At 50.2% G+C, this 27,418-nt stretch overlaps 1 protein-coding gene across 5 annotated transcripts in view; it reads left to right on the top strand.

The window, feature by feature from the left end:
* LOC146797977 (adenosine deaminase domain-containing protein 2-like) overlaps positions 1 to 27,418 on the top strand; it is a 427,814-nt gene that overhangs the window by 261,024 nt on the left and 139,372 nt on the right. The gene's annotated exons all lie outside the window — the stretch shown is intronic.

Raw genomic sequence — 27,418 nt, 5'->3', positions numbered from 1 at the left:
GGATACCTTCTTGTACGACTGGCAAGTGTCTTATAATTTAAAATATTAAATAGTGAAGCACACTTGTGTAGCTGGCATTAGACACTGTATTCATAGGGAGCCACAAGATGCTAAGAACTGACTGAGAGGTTGTTTGTGAAGGGTTAGGAGGATAATTCTTTTGCTGATCATCATGGTGGCATTGGATGAATTACTGCACTCAACCTGAGTTCTGAATGGAAGGTGTGATTCTGTAGTAGGGGTATCTCTGTGATAGTCATAATCTAGTGAATAGTCCCGCCCATGTGCGTGGACCCCGGAGCAATAAAAAATAATCTCTTAAGGTGACAAATCATGCAGACCTGCATACACCTTTAAGAGAGAATTTAATTTAAAGACAGAAAATGCAGCCTATACCCACAGGCTACACTGTCCAGTACTTCAACTAGAATTCCACCAACATCCACAAACAGCACTGCCTGCCCAGCTTTTCTCCACAAAGGAAAAAACCCTGCCTCTATCAGCAAAAGCCTCTGGAATGATAGAGAGGAAGGAATGGACAGACAAGCCCCATAGGCTTCGATTATGTGGCTGAGAACAGGATACTGTGCCTTTAAGAAAACTTTCCAGAACTTTCTCAGTATCCCAGAATGCACAGCAGGTCCCTCTTACTTTCAGTTCTTTTTTCCGGCTCCTGCTAGCAGGACCCTGGAGCATTGAGCTCTCCCTTTTCAAGGGTTATTGGTCACTTTTCAAGTGATTTAGAAGTATTAGTTAAGTCCTTTCCTTCTGGGTTGTCAGTATGACTGGCTTGTTCGACAAGTGTCCTGATTGTGGAAGGAAAAAGGCTAAATCAGACCCACACAGGGTCTGCATCGTCTGCCTTCCCCAGTTCCACGTGCCTGAGGAGTGTGAGATTTGCTGCTCTTTTTCAGCCAGGACCCTGAGAGAGAGAATGAAGATCAGGCTCCAGGTCCTGGAGGACAGAAGGCTGAAGGCACGAGGTGGGTCTGGAGGGGCTGATTCTGCCCATGCTGAGGCCTCTGGGGGGCTCCCCAGGGGCAGGAAGACCAGCAAGCGTCTCCACTCCCCGTCGACGTCAAGGGCGTCGACGGCAGCGTCGAGGGGGATGACTACGGTCTGTTCGCCATCGCCCCAGGGCTCTGGGGAGAAGCGGCTTCGACGTTCGACGTCGAAGGAGCTGAACAGGCCGCCGTCGACGACATCGGCATCTTCTGCGACGACGCCGTCGACGTCGAGTCATCGGCGGCGAGATCAGGCCCGGCGTCGGCGCTCGCCGTCGAGGGGAGAGCGCCGCTCGCCGTCGGCGAAGAGACGACGGTCGCCGTCGAGGCGATCGACGTCACACAGATCGACGTCAAGGCGATCGACGTCGAGAAGACGAGCGACATCGAGAAGACGATCGACGTCGATGTATGTATTACCTCAACAAGCAGGGGGGGTCGCGATCGCGCACTCTTGTCGCAGGAGGCGCAGGCGATCTGGCACTGGCTTCTGGCCCGAGGACTGACTATTACGGCCACACATCTGCCAGGGGTGCAGAATGCTCAGGCGGACGCACTGAGCAGACTGATTCAGGAAAACCACGAGTGGGTCATAAACGACGAAGTACTAGGAGAAGTCTTCGCAAGGTGGGGGACTCCAGACGAAGATCTGTTCTCCACCGCCAAAAACAGCAAATGCCGAGACTTCGCATCCAGGTACTACCAGCGGGGGACGCTGGGGAATGCGCTATGGATCGACTGGTCGAACAGCTTTCTGTACGCTTTTCCACCCATTCCCCTGATTCCGGCGGTGCTCATCAAACTGTCCCAGTCAGGGGCTCGGATGATCCTGATTGCTCCGAAATGGCCCAGACAGTGGTGGTTCACGGACCTACTTCACCGGTCGCTCCTTCCTCACATACGGCTGCCGTGCAGGCCAGACCTTCTCACGAAGGTCGGGGGCAGATGGTGCACCCCAACCTCTCGTCTTTGAGTTTGGCGGCATGGCTCCTGAGATAGTGCAATATGGCCATTTGAATCTACCAGACGATTGTATGGACATACTGAAGGAGTCTAAACGGCCTTCCACTAGGACGTCCTATGCCTACAAGTGGAAGAGGTTCTGTATCTGGTGCACGTCCAAGAGCTTTGACCCTACGACATGTCACCCTTCCTTATCTTTTACATTTGGCGCAGTCCGGCCTTAATTTCCATTACATTAAGGTTCATCTGGCTGCTTTTACTGCTTACAGGAAATGCCCTTCACAGACTTCCTTCTTTCAGATCCCTGTGGTCAAGGATTTCTTGAAAGGCTTGAAGAAAGTGTTTCCGCCTGTCAGACTTCCGTCGCCTTCATGGGAATTGAATGTGGTGCTGTCCAGACTGATGAAGGAGCCTTTTGAACCCCTTCACAAGGCTTCCTTGCAGCACCTATCCTGGAAGGCGGCGTTCCTAGTGGCCATTACATCGGCCCGCAGGGTGAGTGAACTTCAGGCATTATGTTGTCAAGAACCTTATACTGTATTTCATGCTGCTAAGGTTGTTATGCGTACTCACCCTAAATTTCTTCCTAATGTTATCTCTGATTTTCATGTCAACCAGACCATAACTTTACCTACGTTCTTTCAGAATCCCTCTTCGCCAGCGGAAAGGTCTCTCCATTCCCTGGATGTTCGGAGGGTGTTGAAGTTTTACCTTGATAAGACCAAGGCTATTCGTAGGTCAGACCAATTGTTTATTAATTATGGATCAGTCAGGACCGGTCTCGCGACCTCGAAGCAGTCCATCTCTCGGTGGATTGTGTCCTGCATACAATTGTGTTATCAAAAGGCTAATAAGACCTTAGGGGGTAAACCTAAGGCTCATTCCACCAGGGGCAAAGCTGCTACGACTGCTTTGCTGCGTAATGTTCTGATTGCAGAAATCTGCAAGGCGGCCACTTGGAAGTCGGTCCATACCTTTGCTGCGCATTATTGTCTGGACTCGGATGCCAGGGCTGATGCTCAGGTTGGGCAGGCTTCGCTGCGAAATCTATTCGCGCAGTAGTGGTATTGTCTGATATCGTCTCCACCGCCTTGTTTGTGTGGGGATGGGCTTGCCATTCTATTCACTAGATTATGACTATACACAGAGATCCCCTACTACAGAAGGAGTAGTTTCTTTTCTGTAACTCCAGTTCTGTAGTAGGGGTATCTCTGTGATAGTCATAAGCGCCCGCCCTCCTCCCCGGTGGAGAGTTAATTATTCTTGTGAGGAATGCTACAGGTCTGGCGTGCTACACCTTCAAAAAGAACTGAAAGTAAGAGGGACCTGCTGTGCATTCTGGGATACTGAGAAAGTTCTGGAAAGTGTTCTTAAAGGCACAGTATCCTGTTCTCAGCCACATAATGGCAGCCTATGGGGCTTGTCTGTCCATTCCTTCCTCTCTATCATTCCAGAGGCTTTTGCTGATAGAGGCAGGGTTTTTTCCTTTGTGGAGAAAAGCTGGGCAGGCAGTGCTGTTTGTGGATTTTGGTGGAATTCTAGTTGAAGTACTGGACAGTGTAGCCTGTGGGTATAGGCTGCATTATCTGTCTTTAAATTAAATTCTCTCTTAAAGGTGTATGCAGGTCTGCATGATTTGTCACCTTAAGAGATTATTTTTTATTGCTCCGGGGTCCACGCACATGGGCGGGACTATTCACTAGATTATGACTATCACAGAGATACCCCTACTACAGAACTGGAGTTACAGAAAAGAAACTACTCCTTACTATAACTTGTGGCCTCTCAGCAGCATAGTTGCTAGTGTGTGTGTGTGCACAGTTTTCATCTCAGTATTGTGGTGTGTGGTTTATTGGTCCGCCCCATCCTTCCTGGGCTAGAAAGCCCTCCTTTCCATGAAATAAAGCTCTATAATTTCCAGATAAGTCCCAAGCCCTCTAAATCTAATCTCCTGCCCGAGCAGCTCGTCTGTCAAAAAAATAGGTCCGATGCATACATACAGAGCCCAGTGCTCCTGGTACTTGTCTTTAATGCTGAAATGCATAGCACCAACATGTCATATAAATTCAGGGTCATATTGCATTGAAATGTCCCTCTTTTATTAAAATGGGATTGTCAGGATGATTATTGTGTTGGTTCATATCTCTAATCTGCTTGTTTTAGGACTTAAAATGAGGGGCACCTGAGAGTTATTGAATCAATGCTCTGTTGGCTAATTACATTCCCGCCCCATTGAATAGAACCACCTTCTCGCTAACTGACCCCCTGTTTTTAGTGACTTTATGGTGTTTGGATTGTGCATGCATTTGTGATGGAAACTGAACTTATTTTGTTATTACTATTGATTTCTCCCAGCCCTTTGTTCGGTTTCCGTCTCCAGATCTGCTTGCCTTCTTGCGGATTGTAATCCACATCTACTCTCCGCAGATTAAAACATGCTGGTGCTCTGCTTCTGGAAAAAGTGACTTTCTGGCTTCACTTCTTGCATAAAGAGAGGCTTTTACCCCCTGCCTGATTCTGAACTAGTAGTGCAGCTGATACCTCTGTAGTACACGACTCCTATTCTGACACTGCACGCACCTTTTTCCCTCCTGAGGCGGAAGCCGGGAGGTCTCCTGTCTGTCCCTGTGTTTTTAAATCACTTGTAACTCGTTTTTATTGCGTTTGTATTGGTACTCGTTTTTGCCCCACACCTGATCTTAGAGGTGTGCTGAGACCCCCCCCAGCGCCTAGCAGCACCCAGAAGTCTACTCTTACCTGTCCTGCTGTGCCGGTCCTGCTCTCGGCTGAGAGCACCGGGCGCCAGTTTTTGGCGGCCATCTTGGGTTGGGCTGGGTTGGGGACGCCATTGAGAGCACTATAAAAACGGGCAGGGATGACTCCGCGCAGCGGACGCGATCAGCGGGCGCGCCGGATCTGCGCCGGAGTCGTGCCAGAGTCCTGCCCGTCTGCGCCCGTCCGCGATACGGCAGCGGACGGCGCGGCGGCAGGCTCTGGCCATAGGCTTTCCTACTCTGCAGCGGATCTACTCTCACTTAACCTTAATACCGCTACCTGTCGGTATGTCTTTCCCGGCCGATTCAAAGGTAAATGCTGCTGTCCAGGGTGTGGATGGTATCCCAACATATATCGGGCTTCTGAGGGTTCCCGTCCGCTCCCTCCCAAACAGTTTAAGTGCTTATTGCTCAACACCCGTTCTTTACATAGGCACGCTTTGGACATCTTTGAGTTACTTACCTCGGAGAACCCACTCTGTCTTTTGCTCACAGAAACATGGCTCTGTGAGTCGTCTAATCCTGACATCGCGGCAGCCTTTCCGCCAGAGTATATTGTTTACAGACAGGATAGGACAGTGGGTAAAGGTGGTGGGGTTGCACTTGCAGTTCTTAGATCTTTTGCCTGCACAATTATCCCATCTCAGCCTATTTCTGGCTGCGAATCCCTCGCCTTTTCCATTGCACTCTCCCCGCATCAATCTTTTTCTGGGCTTTTGGTCTACCGACCTCCGGGGCTGCGGGGTTCCTTCTTTGACGACCTTCAATCTGTTATTACTGCTCTTTGCTTGAAGGTGGAAAACTGCATAATGTTAGGGGACTTTAACATCCATATGGACGTTGAGTTGGACAGTGAAGCGGTCAAAATCAAGGACATCACTGTTCCTCTTGGTCTAACTCCTTACATCTCAAGTGCGACTCATGATAAGGGCCACACGCTTGACCAAGTGTTCTCCACCTTTCCCCTTATTATGTCCCGTCCCACCCCTGTTCTCTGGTCCGACCATTCTTTGATTAGTTTTTTAATTCAGGGCAGAAGTAAAACATCTTATACTAACCCAGACCACCTTAGGCACCCCAGACGACCTTTGCATAAAATCACCCTTGAGAATCTTGCTCTAGCGCTTCACGAATATCCCTGTATCCTATCCGGCCATCTGGAGAGGGACCTTGAAACTTTCCAGGAATGGTTAGTTGGAAGGCTTGATGATCTTGCTCCTCTTTCTACCCCCTTTTCATCTGTCAAGCGCAGTTCGGCTCCTTGGTTCTCTAAGTCACTTGCTCTGGCACGGCGTAACTGTAAGTTAGCCGAAAGACTCTGGCGGAAGCAATATGACCAAGAAGCTAAGTCTGCCTATAAACTTTCTATTAAATCTTACCACTCTGACATTCTTGAGGCCAAAAAGAACTATTTTGCAAATAGAATTGAGTCTGCTTCAAATTCCAGTAAAGAAATTTTTACCATTGTTAAAGAGTTTATCTCTCCTAAATCTAGCATAGTCCAGCATAAGTTCTCCGAATCTTGGGTGAAGGAGCTGGCCACTTTCTTTAATACGAAAATCAAATTGATTCAAGAATCTTTTCCACCAGCTGCCCCAAGTGCTTCAGTGCATGACTCCATCTTGATGACTTTACCTCCTGATTCTTGCCCCATTTTATCGGAGTTTCCTCCTTTATTGGAATCTAATTCTCTGGATCTTTTACTCAGGATTAAATCTGGCTCTCCGCTCGATCCATGCCCGGCGAGCTTTTTAGCCAGGACTGCCAAGATTCTGAATTCCTTAATCTTTCCTGTTTTGAACCTATCTTTGTCCAGCGGCACTGTTCCGCCAGCCTGGAAGAAGGCAATGGTCGTTCCCCTTCTTAAAAAAACAGGCCTTGACCCAGAGATACATGCTAACTATAGGCCCATTTCTCTCCTGCCCAGCTTGGCTAAGATCGTCGAGAAGCACGTCCACTCTGTGCTTTCTTCCTTCCTTGAAGACCATGGGTTACTCCACTCTACCCAATCTGGCTTCCGCTCCAACTTGAGCACGGAGACCGCTCTTTTGGAAGTTAATGAAGCCATTAAGGAAGTTCTCGACTCAGGAGGAAGAGCAATGCTGGTGATGTTGGATCTGTCGGCGGCCTTCGACACCGTCCCGCATGAGGCCCTCTTGAGAAGACTTCACGAGATCGGTCTCAGAGGGACGGTGTTGAGCTGGCTGAGATCTTACCTAGCGGGTCGTCGACAAGTGGTCTGGGCCCCCCCGTACTCCGCCGAGGTGCCGCCTATGAATGTCGGAGTCCCTCAAGGATCGGTGCTGAGCCCGACCCTTTTTAACATCTTCATGACTCCATTGGCGATACTGGCGGAGTCGATGGGTGCCCAGATCATATCATACGCTGACGACACCCAGCTCCTCTTCACCTGCAAGAAGGGCATGGAGTTTGACGGGGAGAGCATCCGTGGCTGCCTTGGGGCTGTCTTCAACTGGTTTCAGCGGAGCAGCCTTAAGTGCAACCCTGATAAATCCGAGGTGCTCTTCTTCGGCTGTCAGGCAGAACCGCCCTGGCAGGAATGGTGGCCGGTTTGCATGTCCCCCCCTTCCTCTTCCTCTTTGGTCGCTAAAAACCTTGGGGTCAAAATCGATAACACCCTAGCTCTGAAAACACAGATCACAGGTCTCACGGGTACCTGTTTTGGTCTACTTAAAATGATGCGTAAATTCCTTCCTTTGCTCCCTTTAGCCCACAGGAAGCTGACAGTACAAGCTCTGATCTGTTCCAGGCTTGATTATTCGAATGTCCTCTACCTGGGTTTGCCGGACTATCTCTTGCATAAACTCCAGTTTGTACATAATTCAGCGGCAAGAGCCATCTTCGGCCTACCCCGGCAAGCCAGATCATCTGAGTTGCTTTCCTCCCTTCACTGGCTTCCGATCAAGAAGCGAATCACATTCAAAGCTCTTACACTGGCCCATAAGGCACTCCATTTGGTGGGGGCCTCCTACATTCAGAAACGGCTTTCTTTTTACAAACCCTCCAGATCTCTCCGGTCGGAAAATCTTGGCCTGGCAATGGTGCCTCCCATTAGGAAAGTCAGAATTGGTGGACGTTCCTTTAAATATCTCGCTCCCAAACTATGGAACTCCCTTCCTGTTGATCTCCGTCTTATTCCCAACCTGTTTGCCTTTAGAAAGGCCTTGAAAACCTGGCTTTTTAATCAGTAATTCTGTTATGTTTCTGTTCTCTTTTTTCTTTTCTCAGTAATGGGTCAGAAAGCGCCGGGACACTCCTTGGAGTAGCCGTGCGCTATACAAGTCACCCATTAACATAACAATTAAACCAATCTATTCCTATTCCTTTTCAATTGACTTAAAAGTAGAATGGGCCTGGATAAGTTAGGAGAAACCTGCTCACCAAGTGCCCTTAAACTCCCTCAAAGGACCGGTGCTATTCAATACATTGCAGAATAGTGAGCAAGGGTTCTGGTCCCTCACTGGTCTGTCCAGAGCGAGTTAGGGAGATTGCAGACTAGCCTCCTTGGGGAACCCAAACCTGGTTAGTGAAACCAAGATACAATTACATGTCCCTTCTGTTTCACACTTATCTAATGGCTTTAAGGAACTAATGGCGTCCTATGGAGGATACAATACACACCTAAAATGGTACAGACAGTGAAGTGTGTGCCACAAAATTGTGTGTGTAAACTTAAAATTCTTGTCATTAATTTATTCTTTCATCTGTATCTGCAACCACTAATAAACACTGAATTCCACCAATTTGAAAAACACTGGGAATACACGACAGGAATTTCTCAGTAATATGGTCTGACAGCAGGAAATATTAACTCGTTCATTCAGAGATCTTGCTAGTTCTGCAATCTTTTTCTTTGCTGTTAATTTGTGGCATGTATGATCTGAAAGAAACACGTTAGTTAGATTCCTTACCTTAGAATATCCCCAGGCGTCAGACTGGATCCGGAAGATTTTTCGTCAGCAATACCCCTTGCGCGTCGCTAGGCGTCGTCTGCGGCTCCGCGTCCGTCGCCGGAATGACGTCGTCGGAGTACTTCGACGCCGCCCTCGCGCGCTGACGTCAGTTCTTCTTTTTTCCGCGCCAGTAAGCGCAGATCCGGGAGAGCTACCCCTTTTAGTCTTTTTTGACTAAGTTTTTTTGATCCTTTTTGATCTTGTCTCGACTCCGGTGCCGGTAGGATGCCTGGTTTCAAAGCCTGTGCTGACTGTAACCGCTTGATGTCGGTTACGGATCATCACCGCCGGTGCCTTTACTGTTTGGGCCTCGACCACGACGCGGAGTCGTGTTCGGATTGCAAGGCCCTGACCTCGAAGGCTAGACGGGAGCGATCCCGTAAGCTCCTCGAGATTCGCCACTCGGCTCCGCGCCCCTCTCGATCCCAGTCCAGGAGGAGGTCCAAGGATCGGTCGCGGAGCCGCAGCCGACGTCATCATCGCTCGTCTGGCTCCAAGTCTTCGGGTAAGTCGAAGCACTCCAAGAAGTCCAAGAGGCGACACCGCTCTTCGGACTCCCCTCGCCGGTCGCGCGACTCGGCCGAGGGTCAGGGTGGTTCCACCCCCGCGGCTCCAGCGGAGCCGCAGGCGCCGCGCAAGTCCTCATACCCGCCGGTCCCTGGGACTGACGCGACGCCGGCGGAAGTCAGTGCCTTCCTCTCGGCCATGAGGAGCCTGGCTCCGCCGTCGACGCCCGCTGGCGCGCCTTCGGGCCCCGCGGACCCGACTGGGCAACCTTGCGTGCCGGCGGCCCCGGCTCCAGCCACGACGCCGCAGGTTCCCGAGGGACTCGTCCCCGCCGACGCCGGTCGACCTCGTCACGCCTCCTCCGCCGGCGTCGACACCGGTTCCACCTTCCAACGCCGGCTCTGCTCGGCGTCGAGCCCCAGTTCAGCCCCGCTCCGGATCCGGCGCCGTTGCGGCGTCGATGGACGCCGCGTACGGCGCCGTTAGAGACACATTATGTCTATCGTCCGGCTCCGCTCCTTCCTCCTGTTTACCAGGAATCGGATGACGGGGCGAATGGGAGGGGTCCGAGGATCCTATGGCCGTTCAGGCTCAGCTGTCACAGGACTGGGCAGATGAACTGGGGGAGGCCAGTGGTCTGGATACCTCACCAGACACTGGATTCATCTCTCCTCCGACTGTGGCTTCGGAGGAGGGTGCTGCTTTCTCTGTAGTGCTGCGCAAGGCGGCCGCAGCCCTTGGGCTCGAGCTGCCTGCCGTGGCTGTGAGGACTAACGTCCTCACTGAGGTGCTTCAGTCTGCAGCAAGCTCCACTGAGCCTCTGCTGCAATTCAATGAGGCCCTCATTGACGTTCTGCAGGGCACCTGGTCCAAGCCCTCCACAGTTCCTCCTGTGGACAGGAACGTCGCCAGGCGCCACCGCCCTGCTCCGGGCGACCCCAGTTTTCTGTCCCAACACCCCACCCCGGAGAGCCTGGTTATCCAGGCTTCTACCTCCCAATCCTCCATCCCGACCGCTCCGCCGGACCGGGATTCCAAGAGACTGGAACAGTTTGGCAAAAAGCTGTTCTCCTCCCTTAGTTTGGGTCTGCGGTCCTTGAACACCGCCTGTCTTTTGGACCGTTATTCCCACTCTCTGTGGGATACGGTGGAGGACGTGCTGCCCCTGTGCCCGGAGGAGGCCCAGACACGACTTACCCAGGCTCTGGCCGATGGGAGGGATGCAGCACGCCATGCAATCCGATGTGGGCTTGACACTACGGACTCGCTGGGTAGGGCGATTTCTACCACGGTGGCGCTTAGACGTCACGCCTGGCTGCGGTCCACGTCTTTTTCGGGGGATGTCCAGAGCACTCTCATGGACATGCCCTTTGATGGCACTCGCCTTTTTGGTGAGAAAGCGGACAGTGCGCTGAATCGCCTTAAGGACTCCCGGGCTACGGCCAAGTCCTTGGGCCTCTCGGCCCCGCGGTCGCAAACTTCCGCCTTTCGCCCCTTTCGTGGCCAAGGAAGGGGTGCCTCCTCACGTCCGCCTAGCCACCAGCCGCAGAACCAACCTGCGCGCGGTCGCGGCCGTGGTTTCCGCCGAGGCGGTTCTGGAGGACGACGCGGTCAGCCCACATCCACCCCGGCAGCATCCGCCTCCAAGCCTTCCTAGTCCGAGCTTTCCGGCCCATTCCTCGCCTGTGGGCGGCAGAGTTCGCCATCACCTGCTCCACTGGCGTACCATCACTTCGGACAGGTGGGTGCTGAAAATCGTCCGAAGGGGCTACTCCCTCCCCTTCGAGACGACCCCTCCAGTCATGCCACCGCAGCACCACCGTATCTCGGAGGATCATTTGAATCTTCTGCGAGAGGAAGTTTCGGCCCTCTTGGCCGTTGAGCGCGTTCCGAGCCTAGAAGTAGGTTGTGGTTGTTATTCCCACTACTTTCTGGTTCCCAAGAAGGGCAAAGGGGGCCTACGCCCTATCTTGGACCTCAGGAACGTCAATGCCTTCCTCCGGAAGGAACGGTTCAAAATGTTGACTTTGGCTCAGGTTCTAGCGGCCCTCGACCCTGGAGACTGGATGGTAGCGTTGGACTTGCAGGACGCATATTTCCACATCCCCGTCCTGCCGGCCCACCGGCGTTACCTGCGGTTCACGGTGGGCCAGGAGCATTTTCAGTTCACCGTACTCCCCTTCGGCCTCACCAGTGCCCCTCGGTTCTTCACGAAAGTGATGGCAGTGGTCGCAGCTCATCTGCGCAGATCAGGGGTTCCAGTCTTCCCCTATCTCGACGACTGGTTGTTGAAGGCGGGCTCGCCCCAGGCAGTCGTCTCCCACCTCCAGACTACGGCGGATCTCCTGCATTTGCTGGGGTTTTCCATCAACGTGCCGAAGTCACACCTGACTCCCTCTCAGAAGCTCCTCTTCATCGGAGCGGTTCTCGATTCGGCGCAGTTCCGGGTCTATCCGCCGGAACAGCGGGTCCGGGATATTCAGGCCCTGATTCCCATCTTTCGGCCTCTATCCTGGGTTTCGGTCAGGCTAGTGTTGCGGCTTCTGGGGCTGATGGCCTCCTGCATCCTACTAGTGCATCACGCCAGGCGGCGCATGCGGGCTCTGCAGTGGGACCTGAAGTTTCAGTGGGCCCAGCATCACGGCAACCTGTCCTACCATGTCTTGATCTCGGAGGGCACTGCACTGCAATTGCAGTTTTGGCTCACGGACCGCGATTGGGTCACGGGCAAGAGCCTCTCCCTTCCCCAACCGGAGCATGTCGTAGTGACGGATGCGTCCCTCCTGGGATGGGGTGGCCATATGGGTGAGGCGGAGATCAGAGGCCTCTGGTCTCCGGCGGAGTCTCGCCTCCACATCAACCTGTTGGAGTTGAGAGCGATCCGACTTGCACTGAAAGCCTTCCTTCCCTCTGTCAGGGGAAGTGTCGTGCAGGTGTTCACGGACAACACCACCGCCATGTGGTATTGCAACAAACGGGGTGGGGTCGTGGACCCTTTGTCAGGAGGCTCTGCGCCTCTGGACGTGGCTGGAACATAAGGGCATCACCCTAGTGGTTCAACATCTGGTGGGCTCTCTGAACGCCAGAGCAGACTAACTCAGCCGCCGGTGCATGATGGATCACGAATGGCGTCTGAACTCCGAAGTGGCGCAAGGTCTCTTTCAGCAGTGGGAGAGCCTTGGTTAGATCTATTCGCCACTGAAGAGAACGCGCAATGTCAGCAGTTCTGCGCGTTGGAATTTCCAAGGCGGCACTCGCTCGGCGACGCTTTTTGTCACGAGTGGAGTTGCGGTCGGTTGTACGCCTTTCCGCCTATACCACTTCTGCCCAGAGTGCTGAAGAAGATCAGGCACGACCGGGCCCAAGTCATCTTGGTGGCCCCGGATTGGGCACGAAGGTACTGGTATCCCGAGCTACTCAGTATGTTGACCGATCCTCCGATACGTCTGCCCCTTCGGGAGGATCTTCTGTCGCAGCAGCAGGGGACGGTCCTACACCCGAACCTGTCCAGCCTCCACCTCCATGCGTGGAGATTGAGCGGCGGCAGTTGATGCCATTTGACTTGCCTCCTGTAGTCTGTGATATCATTCTGGCAGCCAGGCGTCCCTCCACAAAGACGGTATACGCCTGCCGGTGGAACAAATTCGTGGCATGGTGCACAGCAAAGGCTGTGGATCCCCTTTCCGCCCCTCTTTCTGAGGTACTCCTCTTTCTTCTTTCTTTGGCCCGGCAGGGCTCTGCCCTGGGCACCTTGAAAGGTTATCTTGCTGCCCTCTCTGCCTTCTTACGGCTTCCTGATCAGCCTTTTCTTTTCAAGTCCCCTGTGGTTCAACGCTTTCTTAAAGGCATTACTCATACGTTCCCTCCTGTTCCTTTCGTAATGCCTCAGTGGGACTTGAATCTTGTTCTCACATTTCTGATGTGCGCTCCCTTTGAGCCTCTTCACAATTGTCCTCTTCGTCTTCTGACGCTTAAGACTGCTTTCCTGGTAGCCATCACCTCGGCTAGACGGGTGAGTGAGCTCCAGGCTCTATCGTCCAAGCCTCCTTTTCTCTCTGTTCATCCGGACAAGGTTGTCCTTCGGCCTCGTCATTCTTTTCTACCGAAAGTGGTGACTCCCTTTCATCTTGGGCAGTCTGTCACCTTGCCCACCTTCTTTCCGCCTCCGCATCCTTCCAAAGAGGAAGAGAGGCTCCACCGTCTGGACCCAAAGCGTGCGCTCTTTTTATTTGGACCGCACAAAACAGTTCCGGGTGGACGACCAACTTTTCGTTGGATACGTGGGTGCTAAGAAGGGAAAAGCTATGCACAAACGGACCATCTCCCGGTGGGTCGTTTTGTGCATCAAAATCTGTTACTCCTTGGCGAAAAAGGACCCTCCTGTTGGGCTGCGCGCCCATTCCACTCAGGCTACAGCGGCTACTACTGCTTTGGGACGGGGAGTCCCGTTGCAGGACATCTGTCAGGCGGCTACGTGGGCTTCGCTACACACGTTTGCCAGGCATTATTGCCTAGACAGCCAAGTCCGGAGGGATGGCTTCTTTGGCCGTTCTGTCCTCCAGGACTTTCTGGTGTGATCTTGGTTCGCAGACCCACCACCGGGGATGGTAGTGCTTGGGTATCTATTCTAAGGTGAGGAATCTAACTAACGTGTTTCTTTCAGATGAAAAAGTTACTTACCTTTGGTAACGATGTTTCTGTAAGAAACATTAGTTAGTTAGATTCCTCACCGACCCACCCATCCTCCCCGTTCTGCGAACTGACATCTAGGGTTAAGGCTATCCCTTTCAGGGCCCTAGAATTTTTTGGCACCAGTGTCGGTATCTTGCATGGCTCTGCGTTCCTGGCGCGGAAGGCTATGTACAAGAACTGACGTCAGCGCGCGAGGGCGGCATCTAAGTACTCCGACGTCATTCCGGCGCACGACGCCGACGACGGACGCGGAGCCGCAGACGACGCCTAGCGACGCGCAAGGGGTATTGCTGACGAAAAATCTTCCGGATCCAGTCTGACGCCTGGGGATATTCTAAGGTGAGGAATCTAACTAACTAATGTTTCTTACAGATACATTGTTACCGAAGGTAAGTAACTTGTTCTTTAAGTCTCTCCTACAAGACCGCTTTTTGCTGTCTATAGGCAAAATCGTCTTGTGGGCCATACCAAAAACTTGCAGTAGGCTTAGTGCCCACCTGTTGTTTACCAATGGTTGGCTTTATTGTCCCTCTTATTTACTTGCTTCTTATTCAATTGTTTGCCTTCCTGGTCTTCCAGGAGCATAGCCTCTTTACCTTTCGTTTGATTGGCTGACTGTTATCCCTTCACTACTAAAATTTAGGTAACTGCTTTTTTTTTGGGCCTGGAAGCACTCAATGAGAGTTCGTGTGTTTTCCAGAGCTCTCACTCGTGTTGTTTCTCACCCAAATACCTGTTCTCCCCATGCACTCAGTGTTGCTCCACCACTCACTGTCTCCCCTGTGTGTTGCTTTTCCCATTCAATACCCTAACCCACCACCTACCCCTTGAGATCCTGGTTGCTCCCTTCTCCTATGCACCCCAGGTTTATTTTATTCTCACCCCCATCCATGGCCTAGAATTCATCCTTTGCTCCCCTCCAAACTCTGTATTGCTTCACACCTCCTCTGCTCCTCTACCCCCACAGGCTTTATTTGTTTTAGGCCATCCATCATGTCTTTGTCCCTCCTGTGGAGCATACCTTGTTTACCACCTCTGACTCATTGGATTCTTCCATAAGTGCTTGCTTTCTGGGACCTCTTTTCTTTTTCTTGAGGCACTCCATAAGTGTTCATGTGTTTACATCCTTCTCCCTAGTATGCTAGTTCAGGAACCAGTAAATGTACTGTATTTCTTTGAAAAGGTTTCTTGCCTCCTATCTTTCTGCATGACATCAAGAATGTCTGTGATGAACAGTGTTCGGTCTACAAATTCGTTTATTTTGGTCAGTGCTCTTTACCAATTGCATAACTTAAATGATCCTCTTCCTCAATTTCACGCCCATGTGGCCATAGCCATCGGTACTTGCCCCAAAAGGAAAAAAAGTGGTAAGAAATCTGGGGTTCCTGATTGAGTCTTTAACAACATATGAACAGGTTATAGCTACCTGTGGAAAATGTTATGGTTTGTTGAAACTTAAGAAATGTTTCCGCTGGATTCCAGTTGATTGGCATAGGAACCATAGTCCAAGCCCTTGTGATAAGCAGATTAGACTATGGTAATGCCTTCTACTTTAGAATGCCGGACCATCTTTCCCCACCTGCAGGTGATTCCAAATATGACTGCTCAACATATATGCATCCAAGATAGGTTCAGCTCGGATTCAACTTGCCTTAAAACCCTGCTTTGGCTACCTATTTGTCTGAGGGCTACATTTAAACTTCTGTGTCATGCACATAAAGCCCTTCACAACACTGGTCCTGTAGTCCTCTGATCTAAATTGGAGTTTTATACCTCCACAAGATGTCTGAGATCCACCACTCCTGGCCTTGCTAAAACTAGATAAGTGAAAAAGCAAGAGCTGCATGCCGTTCATTCACCCATCTAGTCACAGCACACTGGAATTTACTGCCTCAAGATTTCCGCTGCACTAATGACTATATTGGATTCAAAAGAAGCTCAAAACTTGGCTTTTTCCAAAATAATGATCATTCTATTTCTGCCTTACACAGTACTTCTGCCTGTTACATGGCTTGCCACAGCACTGTGATAGCCCCTTCAGGATGAGTGTCGTTCTTCACAAAAATCAATCAATAAATAAATGCCATTGGCACTGGAAAAAGTGGAGTAGGGATGCTGACGCACCTTCAAAATAACCATGCTGGAGTTCGGAAGTGAAATGAGTCCTAAAGAGGCCTTCAAATTTAAATTTTATCTGGTCACATTTGCTGTGTTTTCAAAGACCGAGGTAAAATTCCAGGCTCTACTTTCTGACAAATTGTTGTTTATTCTTTTCAAAGGGAGCTTGGTGTTTACTTTTCTTTCTCTGACTGTAAAGTTAGAGGGTTTATGTGGCAATCTTGCTGGAAGTGTGAAAGGAGAAGCTGTAGGATGTCGTTTTTATTTTTTTTCAAGCACACAGCACAATTTGAATGTTTGCAAATGAGCTGTAAAAATGTCAAAATATATCAGCAGTTAGTAATTAAAGCGCATTTTGTAAGTCTGATGGAAGCAAAGATTTTAATATGATAAACATCATTACACTTGGTGATGTAGATTTTCCCCTATTACTGTTTGTGCACTGTATAGTTTTGTCAGTGAAACTATGTTTGTAATGGTCATATCAGTAGAACATGTGTTGTCTGTAAATGGCAGTGCGCTTCCACGCCATGTGTTAATAACATATTTGCAACAGTGTGCTCCAAAATTACCACCAGCTATATGCTACATCCTTAACATACTTCTGCTTATACTGTTCCCAAATAGGTACAGGGTGTACAGAGTCCACAGTCCCCAGAGGTTTGGCAGAGACTAAAGTTAGATATAACCTTACTCTCTAAAGTGGTAGCTTGGTCGAGCAGTAAGGCAGTATCAGAGGACAGTGTAAAGCATTTGTTTCACACACTCAGCCATCAAATGGTCTCACACACTCAATAACTGAACTCTAGGCCAATGGTTTATATATAAAAAATATATGCTTGTTTTATTTTAAAACCAACAATAGGTATTAAAATATACTTTCTCAGAACGAGATGCTTTTTATAAATAATTTTGCAATATGCAATTGACTTTTGTAGAAAGTTACAAGTGGTTGCAATAGGCAACACTATTTTAAACACAATAATGCATTGAGTTCAATGGAAGTTTCAAGTTATTTGCCACAGATTCCAGGAACGGATCCTAGATTCAGTCCTGGGTCAGTACTTGGAATCAAGTGATAAAAGTCGACTTAATTACTGTGATGATTTTTAGACAATATTTTGCTATTTTAAAAGTTGACACTTAGAAAATATTTCATAGAAAACAGTCAATGATTTCCTATGGCAGAAAAGTCAAGTTGCAGGTATAGTATGTTCTTGTTACTTTTGTAATCCAGTACTGAGTGCCTAGACTCAGTACTGGGACCTTTAGCCAAAACAGGTAAGTAATTACGTTTTCAGATATTATACGATTTTTAAAGAATATTTAAAGATTGCAGAAATTGACAGAAGAAATTTCACAGAAAAACAGTCAATGATTTCCTATGGGAGAAAATTGGGTTACTGGTAAGTACAGTTGTAAGTATTTTTCAGAGTCAGTGCCCGGCACCAAGATCCAACACTGGGAGCTCACCTAAGAGCAGGTGAGTATTTTCGTTTTCATTACTCTGCTGATCTTTGGTGAATATTTTAAGTTTTGAAAAGTCCACACTTAGAAGAAATTTCAGGAAAAACCAGTCAATGTTACCCTATGGAGAAAATTGAGTTATCGGTTTAAAGGTAAGTACTCGACTGGTAGAGTTAAGGTTCTGGGCATAGACTCGGGGGTCTCCCAGGGTCAGGTAGGTACAGTTGGTTCACCCTCAGCGACACAAGGGCGGCCGGGTGCAGAGAGAGTTAGGCCCAATGTTATCCTATGAGAGGTAGGGGGGCCTTGGTTGGTGGCTGCTGACTAGCAGGCCACGCGGCTGTGGGAGCTGGGCTCCTGGTCACTTACTCATGGCAAGTGGGGAAGTAGATAGGTGTAGAGGTTGCACTGCCAGGGCCACCCGGGCGGCTGGGTGCAGGGTGCTTTTGAGCCTTTGGGCGCTCAATTGATTTCAATGGGAAATCTCCGGTTTAGAAGAAGGCTGCAAGCTCGGGGACTAGGATTCTTCAGGTGCCACCACCACTTCGAGAGGTAAGTTGGGTAGTTGGAGGATAGGTATGGACCCCGGGATTGGGCCCAGGGGGGCACCGGGTGCAGGGGTGCCTTTTGGTGTCTGGAAATCTTACCCTCTGTTGATCGCGGTTGGGGGGGCACCTTGTTCTGAGGCTGCAGGCTTCTTCAGCATTGTCGAGGGAGGTCCTTGGGTGCCGGATTCGGGGTCACAGTCGCAGTGGGGTCGTCCTTGTGGTCTTTGTTCACTCCGGCACAGGCCAGGCTTGGCTGGTGCAGAGTGTGCTGGGTTCGCGGTTCCGGGCTGCTACCAGGGATTAGAAGTAGATTTTGAGTTGAGCCTCTACTCCTGGGAGTCCCAGGGGTTTAGAATCAAGAGGTAGCCAGGTCCTCCTGGGTTTGTGAGGTTGCTGGCCACAAGAGATGCCAGGTTGGAGCAGGAGCAGGTTCGAGGGTCTACAGGCCGGTAGGGCTGGGGCCAAAGCAGTTGGTGTCTTCCGCTTCTTAGCAGCTGCAGGGTGGGTCTTCTTTCTTCTAGCTCTTCTTCGGATTTTGGAATCTGAAATCTGGGCAAGGAAAGTTCAGGGTGCCCCTAAATACTAGATTTAGGGGCGTTACAGGTAGGTGAAGGGCAGGGACCAATGGGTCCCTGTCCTGAGGTGGGTACACCCCCTATCCTGCCTCTCTCCTGTGGGAGGGGGGCAGTAGCCTAGTCTGATAGGGTAGAGCTTCCCATCTTCAAGATGGCGAGAGCCCGGAGATGTGCTTCACCTCGCCTCCCCCACCTGAGGGGTGGGGTTGGCAGGCTGGCACATCCCCTGTCTTATTTTGGGGGTTTCCGGCCAAGCTTCCCGCCAGAGTGGGGGGTTGCAGTGGCCTGGGAAAGCTTACAGAGGCTGCATGCCTTTGAAGCTTCCCCCTGCCCATCCTGGGGGAGGAGATTTAGCACCTCGCCCAGGATGTGCATTGTCGCAGGCCCAGGAGAGCAGGGGCTCTCCTACCCAGGGGTCCAGCAACATGCCTGCTGTGTGGCAGCCTATGCAGCCTCAGAACAGACGTGGATTGTAGGTTAGGTTTTAGGGGGCATCTCTTAGATGCCCTCTGGGGTGCTTGGTACATTAAATCCCACACTGGCATCAGTGTGGGTTTAATGTGCTGAGAAGTTTGATACCAAACTTCTCAGTCTTCAGTGTTGCCATTATGGTGCTGTGGAGTTCGTGTTTGACGAGCTCTCAGCACCATGTACTCTTAATTGGCAGCACTGCACTTACAGTGCCCAGGAATGGACCTGGGTACTGTAGAGGCACAGGGCTCCTGCTCTTGTGCCCACACCATTGGTATAAGGCACCCAGCTAGAGGGGTGGCTGATGTATGCCATGGCAGTGTAGGTGATGGGCATGGCACACAGGGATGTGTGCCATGTCTACTTTGTTTTGTCTTGCACCCAGACACCCAGCCTGCAAGGACAGTGTGTGTGTAAGGGTACAGGGCCTCTAAGGGTGGCACAATGAGTGCTGCAGCCCTTAGAGGCCTTCCCTGGTCACAAGGCCCTGGGTACCTAGGGTACCATTTACCAGGGGATGACATGTGGCCAGGGTTTGCCAATTTGTGTTTTTAGGGAAGGAACATAGACCCTGGGCACCTGATTGGCAGGAGTCAAAGTACATTCCGCAATTCAGCAAAAAGAGGGGGTATACCATGCAAGAAAGATGGCACTTTCTCACACAACTCCCCCCCCCCCCCCCCGCCAAACGAAAGGTGATGAGTTTAACCTTGCCCTATTGAGTCTTCATTGTCTAAGTGGAAGAACCTGGAAAGTCCATCTGCATTGGCATGGGCAGTCCCTGGTCTGTGTTCCACTTCAAAGTCCATTCCCTGTAGGGAGATGGACCACCTTAGTAGTTTTGAATTTTCCCCTTTCATCTGCATTAGCCATCTCAGAGGTCTGTGGTCAGTTTGAACCAGGAAGTGAATACCAAACAAGCATGGCCTCAACTTCTTCAGGGACCAAACCACAGCAAAGGCCTCCCTCTCAATGGCACTCCAACGCTGCTCTCTGGGGAGTAGCCTCCTGCTTATAAAAGCAACAGGTTGGTCTTGGCCTTCATCATTGGTCTGGGATAGGACCGCTCCTATCCCTAGCTCAGAGGCATCAGTCTGCACTATGAACTGCTTGGCATAATCTGGAGCTTTTAGAATTGGTGCTGAGCACATTGCTTCTTTCAGGGTGTCAAAAGCCTTTTGGCAACTAACTGTCCAGTTAACCTTCTTGGGCATCTTCTTGGAGGTGAGTTCTGTGAGGGGAGTCACATTGGACCCATATCCCTTCACAAACCTCCTGTAGTACCCAGTCAGGCCAAGGAATGCCCTGACTTGGGTCTGGGTTGTTGGAGCTATCCAGTCCACGATGGCCTCGATCTTGGGTTGTAAGGGTTGTACTTGGCCTCCACCTACAAGGTGGCCCAAGTACACCACAGTGCCCTGCCTTATCTGGCATTTGGATGCCTTGATAGTGAGACCTGCATTTTGCAGAGACTCTAAAACCTTCCCAAGGTGGATCAGGTGATCCTGCCAGGTGGAGCTAAAGACAGCAATATCATCAAGATAAGCTGCACTAAAGGACTCCAGCCCAGCCAGGACATGGTTCACCAACCTCTGGAAGGTGGCAGGGGCATTCTTTAGCCCAAAGGGCATTACAGTAAACTGATAATGCCCATCAGGGGTGGAGAATGCTGTCTTCGCTTTTGCTCCTGGGGCCATGCCAATCTGCCAGTACCCTGCAGTTAAGTCAAAGGTACTGAGGAATTGGGCTGCCCCTAATTTATCTATCAGCTCATCTGCTCTTGGAATATGGTGATCATCTGTCTTGGTGACTGAGTTGAGCCCTATATAGTCCACACAGAACCTCATCTCTCTCTTTTCACCTTGTTGATGAGGTTTGGGGACCAGAACCACTGGGCTAGCCCCGAGGCTCTCAGAGGGTTCAATGACCCCTAACTCCAGCATCTTGCTGACCTTAGCTTTGATGCTTTCCTTGATTTGGTCTGACTGTCGATAGATTTTGTTTTTGACAGGTGCACTGTCACCAGTGTCCACATCATGGGTACACCAGTTTGTCAGACCAGGGGTCAGGGAAAAGAGGCTAGCATACTGTTGCAGGACTTGCTTGCAGTCAGTCTGCTGTTGGGCAGAGAGGATGTCTGAAAAGATCACACCATCTACTGACCCATCTTGTGGGCTGTAGGAGAGGTTAGGGAGAGGTTCACTCTCTGCTTCCTGTTCCTCATCAGTCACCATCAGCATGGTGATGTCAGCCCTGTCATTGTAGAGTTTAAGGCGGTTCACATGGATGACCCTTTTGGATGTCCTGCTAGTGCCCAGGTCAACTAAATAGGTGACCTCACTCTTTCTTTCTAGGATAGAGTAAGGGCCACTCCATTTATCTTGGAGGGCCCTTGGTGCCACTGGCTCCAAAACCCATACCTGTTGCCCAGGTTGAAATTCAACCAGTGCAGCTTTTTGGTCATACCAGTGCTTCTGGAGCTCAAGGTTCTTGGATGCGTTATCCATGTACTCAGCCATTCTGGACCTTAGGCCAAGCACATAGTCCACAATGTCTTGTTTGGGCTCTTGAAGAGGCCTCTCCCAGCCCTCTTTTACAAGACAATGTGGTCCCCTTACAGGATGACCAAACAGAAGTTCAAAGGGTGAGAAACCTACTCCCTTCTGTGGTACTTCCCTGTAAGCAAAAAGCAGGCATGGTAACAGGACATCCCATCTCCTTTTGAGTTTTTCAGGGAGACCCATGATCATACCTTTCAATGTCTTGTTGAATCTCTCAACAAGGCCATTTGTTTGTGGATGGTAGGGTGTAGTAAACTTGTACTGCACTCCACACTCCTTCCACATGTGTGTCAGGTAAGCAGACATGAAGTTGGAACCTCTGTCTGAAACCACCTCCTTAGGAAACCCTACCCTGGTGAAGACACCCAGGAGGGCCTTGGCTACTTCAGGAGCTGTAGTAGTCCTAAGTGGAATTGTTTCAGGGTACCTAGTAGCATGATCCACTACTACTAGAATACATTTGTTCCCTGAGGCTGTGGGAGGTTCAAGTGGACCCACAATGTCCACTCCTACCCTTTCAAAGGTACCCCCACCACTGGTAGTGGGATGAGGGGGGCCTTTCGGTGGCCACCTGTCTCGCCATTGGCTTGACAGGTAACACAGGAGCTGACAAACTCCTTCACCTTTTGGTGCATCTAGGGCCAGTAAAAGTGACTCACTAGCCTTTCCCAAGTTTTGGATTGCCCCAGATGTCCAGCTAGGGAGATGTCATGAGCCAAAGTTAGGAGGAACTCACTGTATTTCTGTGGCACTACTACCCTCCTGGTGGCTCCAGGAGTGGGGTTTCTTGCCTCAGCATACAGTAATCCCTCTTCCCAAAAAGCTCTGTGGGTACCACAGACATCTCCCTTTGCTTCTGAAACAGCTTGGTGCCTCAGGCTTTCAAGAGTGGGACAGTCTCGCTGACCCTGGCACAGCTCTTCCCTAGAGGGTCCCCCTGGGCCCAAGAGTTCAAGCTGGTAAGGGTCAAGCTCCATAGACTCCGTTCCCTCAGGGGTATCCAAATCCTCTCCCTGTGGAGAGGGGTCCTGAATGTTTTGCTGTACAGAAGCTGGTTCCCCAGTCTTCTTACCTTTTTCTCTTGGTTGGTTGGGCCATTATTTCATGCTCCAGACCTACTTTTTCACCCTTCCTCTTGATCTATGCTCTGGTTTGCACACACACCAATTCAGGGATGCCCAGCATGGCTGCATGGGCCTTTAGCTCAACCTCAGCCCCGGCTGAGGTTTCCAGATCATTTCCAAGCAAACATGCAGCTGGCAACTTTGGAGAGACCACTACCTGTTTCAGGCCAGTAAACCATAACCCCCCCCCCCCCCCCCCCCAAGCCTAATGTCATCATGGCCATGGGATGACTAGTGGTGACACTGTCAGCATTGGTGACTGGGTAAAACTTACCAATCAAATATAGCTCCGAGGAAACCAGTGTGTCTCTCACCATAGTGACACTGGCACCTGTATCCCTCAGAGCTTCTACCCTAGTTCCATTCACCCAGGGGTACTGTAAATATTTCTTTAAGTTGGGTGGCCACACAGCTACAGTGGCAAACTCCACTTCTCCCAGGGAGACTAGACTTGCTTCAGTGTGTTCCCAGATTTGCTCAGGGTACACCTCTGATCCCATTTGTATACTTCCTGCCCCAGGAGTAGCTGTACTGGGTGCCTTAGGGGCTTTGTTGTGGGTGCAAGATTTATCTACAGTTAGGTGTGCTGACCTCTTACAGTTATTACACCAGGCCTTTAAGGGATCATAGTTCTTCCCCCTATGGGGTTGAGGCACATAGGGAGTAGTTTGGGTCCCACCCACCTGAACAGGTTTTGGCACCCTTTGGAAGACTCAGAATTTTTATCTTGGATTCTCGCCACCTTTTCCCTGGGGAGGCTTTGTGACCACTTTCTTTTGCTCACCCCCAGTGGTTGTCCTTGTCACCCTAGTCTTGACCCAGCGGTCTGCCTTCTTTCCCAATTCTTGGGGAGAAATTAGACCTAGGTCTACCAAATGCTGATGCAACTTTTCATTTGTGCAGTTACTTAATATATGTTCCTTCATGAATAAATTGTACAATCCAGTAAAATCCTGCACACCATGTCCAGCTAACCAACCATCCAGTGTCTTTACTGAGAAGTCTACAAAATCAATCCAGGACTGGGTCTGGGTTTTGTGAACCCCCCTGAATCTAATTCTATACTCCTCAGTAGTGAATCCAAATCCCTCAATCAGAGCTTTCTTCATGAGGTCATAGGATCCTGCTTCTGGCCCAGAGAGGGTCAGAAGCCTGTGTCTACAGTTACCAGAGAACAGTTCCCACAGGAGTGCCCCCCAGAGAGGTTTCTTTACTTTTCTGATGTCCCAAGCCCTCTCAAAGGCTGTGAACCATTTGGTGATATCATCACCTTCCTCAAATTTAGGGGCAATCCCTTTGGGGATTTTAAGGTCAGAAGTTTCCTCCCTATCCTTATTTTTATTATTGCTGCCACCATTGATGGGTGCTAAACCAATCTCTCTCCTTTCTTTTTCTAGAGCCAGGAGCCTGGACTCTAGATCTAATTTTTTGGCCAGCCTTACAAGGCTGTCCTCTTCACTGGTGGGTCCCCCAGTGATCTCTCTGGTACCAGAGTCACCTGTGTGATCTCTAGTTCCCCAGATGCTAATTCTTGGATTGAAGGGTATGGGTGTCCTCTCCTCCCTAGGGGATAGTATGGGGGGGGGTTTATTATCCACCTCCTCTTCTTCCCCTTCCTCATCTGACTGGCCATCACCTTGTTCAGATGGGTGGTCCTTAGCATACTCAGCCAAGAGCTCCTGGAGCCCTAGTTTGGTTGGATGCAGGCCCATTGGTATATTTCTAAGTTTGCATAGGGACCTCAATACCTTGAAAGACAAGTGCAAGTAAGGTGTGAGGTCGAGCTCTTCACCAGGTCCATGTTATTATTTTCACTAATAGCTGGGTTTGTTTGAGTCATTCTAACCTGACCGTTCTAATCTTCTACCCTGACTATAGTGACCTTTATTTTTCTAAAATTCTAATGGGACTTAAGCAAGTCCCTAGCAAGACTTTTAGTAATTTTGGAAAAGACCAATCAGAATTCTAAAGGCAATTTTAAGAGTTCTGTCGTGTGATCAGATGGTAACCAAGTAGTCCTTCAAATGCAATTTTGTATCCCACCGCTGATCCACCAATGTGAGAAAGTGGCTCTGTATATACTGTTCCCAAATAGGTACAGGGTGTACAGAGTCCACAGTCCCCAGAGGTTTGGCAGAGGCTAAAGTTAGATATAACCTTACTCTCTAAAGTGGTAGCTTGGTCGAGCAGTAAGGCAGTATCAGAGGACAGTGTAACGCATTTGTTGCACACACTCAGCCAGCAAATGGTCTCACACACTCAATAACTGAACTCTAGGCCAATGGTTTATATATAAAAAATATATGCTTGTTTTATTTTAGGACCAACAATAGGTATTAAAATATACTTTCTCAGAACGAGATGTTTCATATAAATACTTTTGCAATATGCAATTGACTTTTGTAGAAAGTTACAAGTGGTTGCAATAGGCAACACAATTCTAAACACAATAATGCATTGAGTTCAATGGAAGTTTCAAGTTATTTGCCACAGATTACTTTTGGAATTCCAGGACTGGATACTAGATTCAGCCCTGGGTCAGTACTTGGAATCAAGTGATAAAAGTCGACTTAATTACTGTGATGATTTTTAGACAATATTTTGCTATTTTAAAAGTTGACACTTAGAAAATATTTCATAGAAAACAGTCAATGATTCCCTATGGCAGAAAATTCAAGTTGCAGGTATAGTATGTTCTCGTTACTTTTGTAATCCAGTACTGGATGCCTAGACTCAGTACTGGGACCTTTATCCAAAACAGGTAAGTAATTACGTTTTCAGATATTATACGATTTTTAAAGAATATTTAAAGATTGCAGAAATTGACACTTGGAAGAAATTTCACAGAAACACAGTCAATGATTTCCTATGGGAGAAAATTGGGTTACTGGTAAGTATTTTTCAGAGTCAGTGCCCGGCACCAAGATCCAACACTGGGAGCTCACCTAAGAGCAGGTGAGTATTTTCGTTTTCATTACTCTGCTGATTTTTGGTGAATATTTTAAGTTTTGAAAAGTCCACACTTAGAAGAAATTTCAGGAAAAACCAGTCAATGTTACCCTATGGAGAAAATTGAGTTATCGGTTTAAAGGTAAGTACTCGACTGGTAGAGTTAAGGTTCTGGGCATAGACTCGGGGGTCTCCCAGGGTCAGGTAGGTACAGTTGGTTCACCCTCAGCGACACAAGGGCGGCCGGGTGCAGAGAGAGTTAGGCCGAATGTTATCCTATGAGAGGTAGGGGGGGGCCTTGGTTGGTGGCTGCTGACTAGCAGGCCATGCGGCTGTGGGAGCTGGGCTCCTGGTCACTTACTCATGGCAAGTGGGGAAGTAGATAGGTGTAGAGGTTGCACTGCCAGGGCCACCCGGGCGGCTGTGTGCAGGGTGCTTTTGAGCCTTCGGGCGCTCAATTGATTTCAATGGGAAATCTCCGGTTTAGAAAAAGGCTGCAAGCTCGGGGACGAGGATTCTTCAGGTGCCACCACCACTTCGAGAGGTAAGTTGGGTAGTTGGAGGATAGGTAGGTACCCCGGGATTGGGCACAGGGGGCCGCGGGGCGCCGGGTGCAGGGGTGCCTTTTGGTTTCGGGAAATCTTACCCTCTGTTGATCGCGGTTGGGGGGGGGCACCTTGTTCTGAGGCTGCAGACTTATTCAGGAGTGTCGAGGGAGGTCCTTGGGTGCCGGACTCGGGGTCACAGTCGCCGTGGGGTCGTCCTCAGGGTCTTTGTTCAGCCTCTACTCATGGGAGTCCCAGGGGTTTAGAGTCAAGAGGTAGCCAGGTCCTCCGGGGTTTGTGAGGTTGCTGGCCACTAGAGATGCCGGGTTTGAGCAGGAGCAGGTTCGAGGGTCAACAGGCCGGTAGGGCTGGGGCCAAAGCAGTTGGTGTCTTCCTCTTCTTAGCAGCTGCAGGGCAGGTCTTCTTTCTTCTAGCTCTTCTTCGGATTTTGGAATCTGGAATCTGGGGAAGGAAGGTTCAGGGTGCCCCTAAATACTAGATTTAGGGGCGTTACAGGTAGGTGAAGGGCAGGGACCAATGGTTCCCTGTCCTGGGGTGGGTACACCCCCTGTCCTGCCTCTCTCCTGTGGGAGCGGGGCAGTAGCCTAGTCCTGATAGGGTAGGGCTTCCCATCTCAAGATGGCGAGCGCCTGGAGAGGTGCTTCACCTCGCCTCCCCCACCTGAGGGGTGGGGTTGGCAGGCCGGCACATCCCCTGTCCTTATTTGGGGTTTCCGGCCAAGCTTCCCGCCAGAGTGGGGGGTTGCAGTGGCCTGGGGAAGCTTATAGAGGCGGCATGCCTTTGAAGCTTCCCCCTGCCCATCCTGGGGGAGGAGATTTAGCACCTTGCCCAGGATGTGCATTGTTGCAGGCCCAGGAGAGCTGGGGCTCTCCTACCCAGGGGTCCAGCAACATGTCTGCTGTGTGGCAGCCTAGGCAGCCTCAGAACAGACTTGGATTGTAGGTTAGGTTTTAGGGGGCATCTCTGGGGTGCTTGGTACATTAAACCCACACTGATGCCAGTGTGGGATTTAATGTGCTGAGAAGTTTGATACCAAACTTCTCAGTCGTCAGTGTTGCCATTCTGGTGCTGTGGAATTGGTGTTTGACGAGCTCTCAGCACCATGTACTCTTAAACGGCAGCATT

This window comes from Triturus cristatus, chromosome 9 (genome assembly GCF_964204655.1).
Source record: "Triturus cristatus chromosome 9, aTriCri1.1, whole genome shotgun sequence".
Taxonomy (NCBI): domain Eukaryota; kingdom Metazoa; phylum Chordata; class Amphibia; order Caudata; family Salamandridae; genus Triturus; species Triturus cristatus.
The sequence above is the reverse complement of the archived record's forward strand: the minus strand, read 5'-3'. Positions and strand labels throughout refer to the sequence as shown.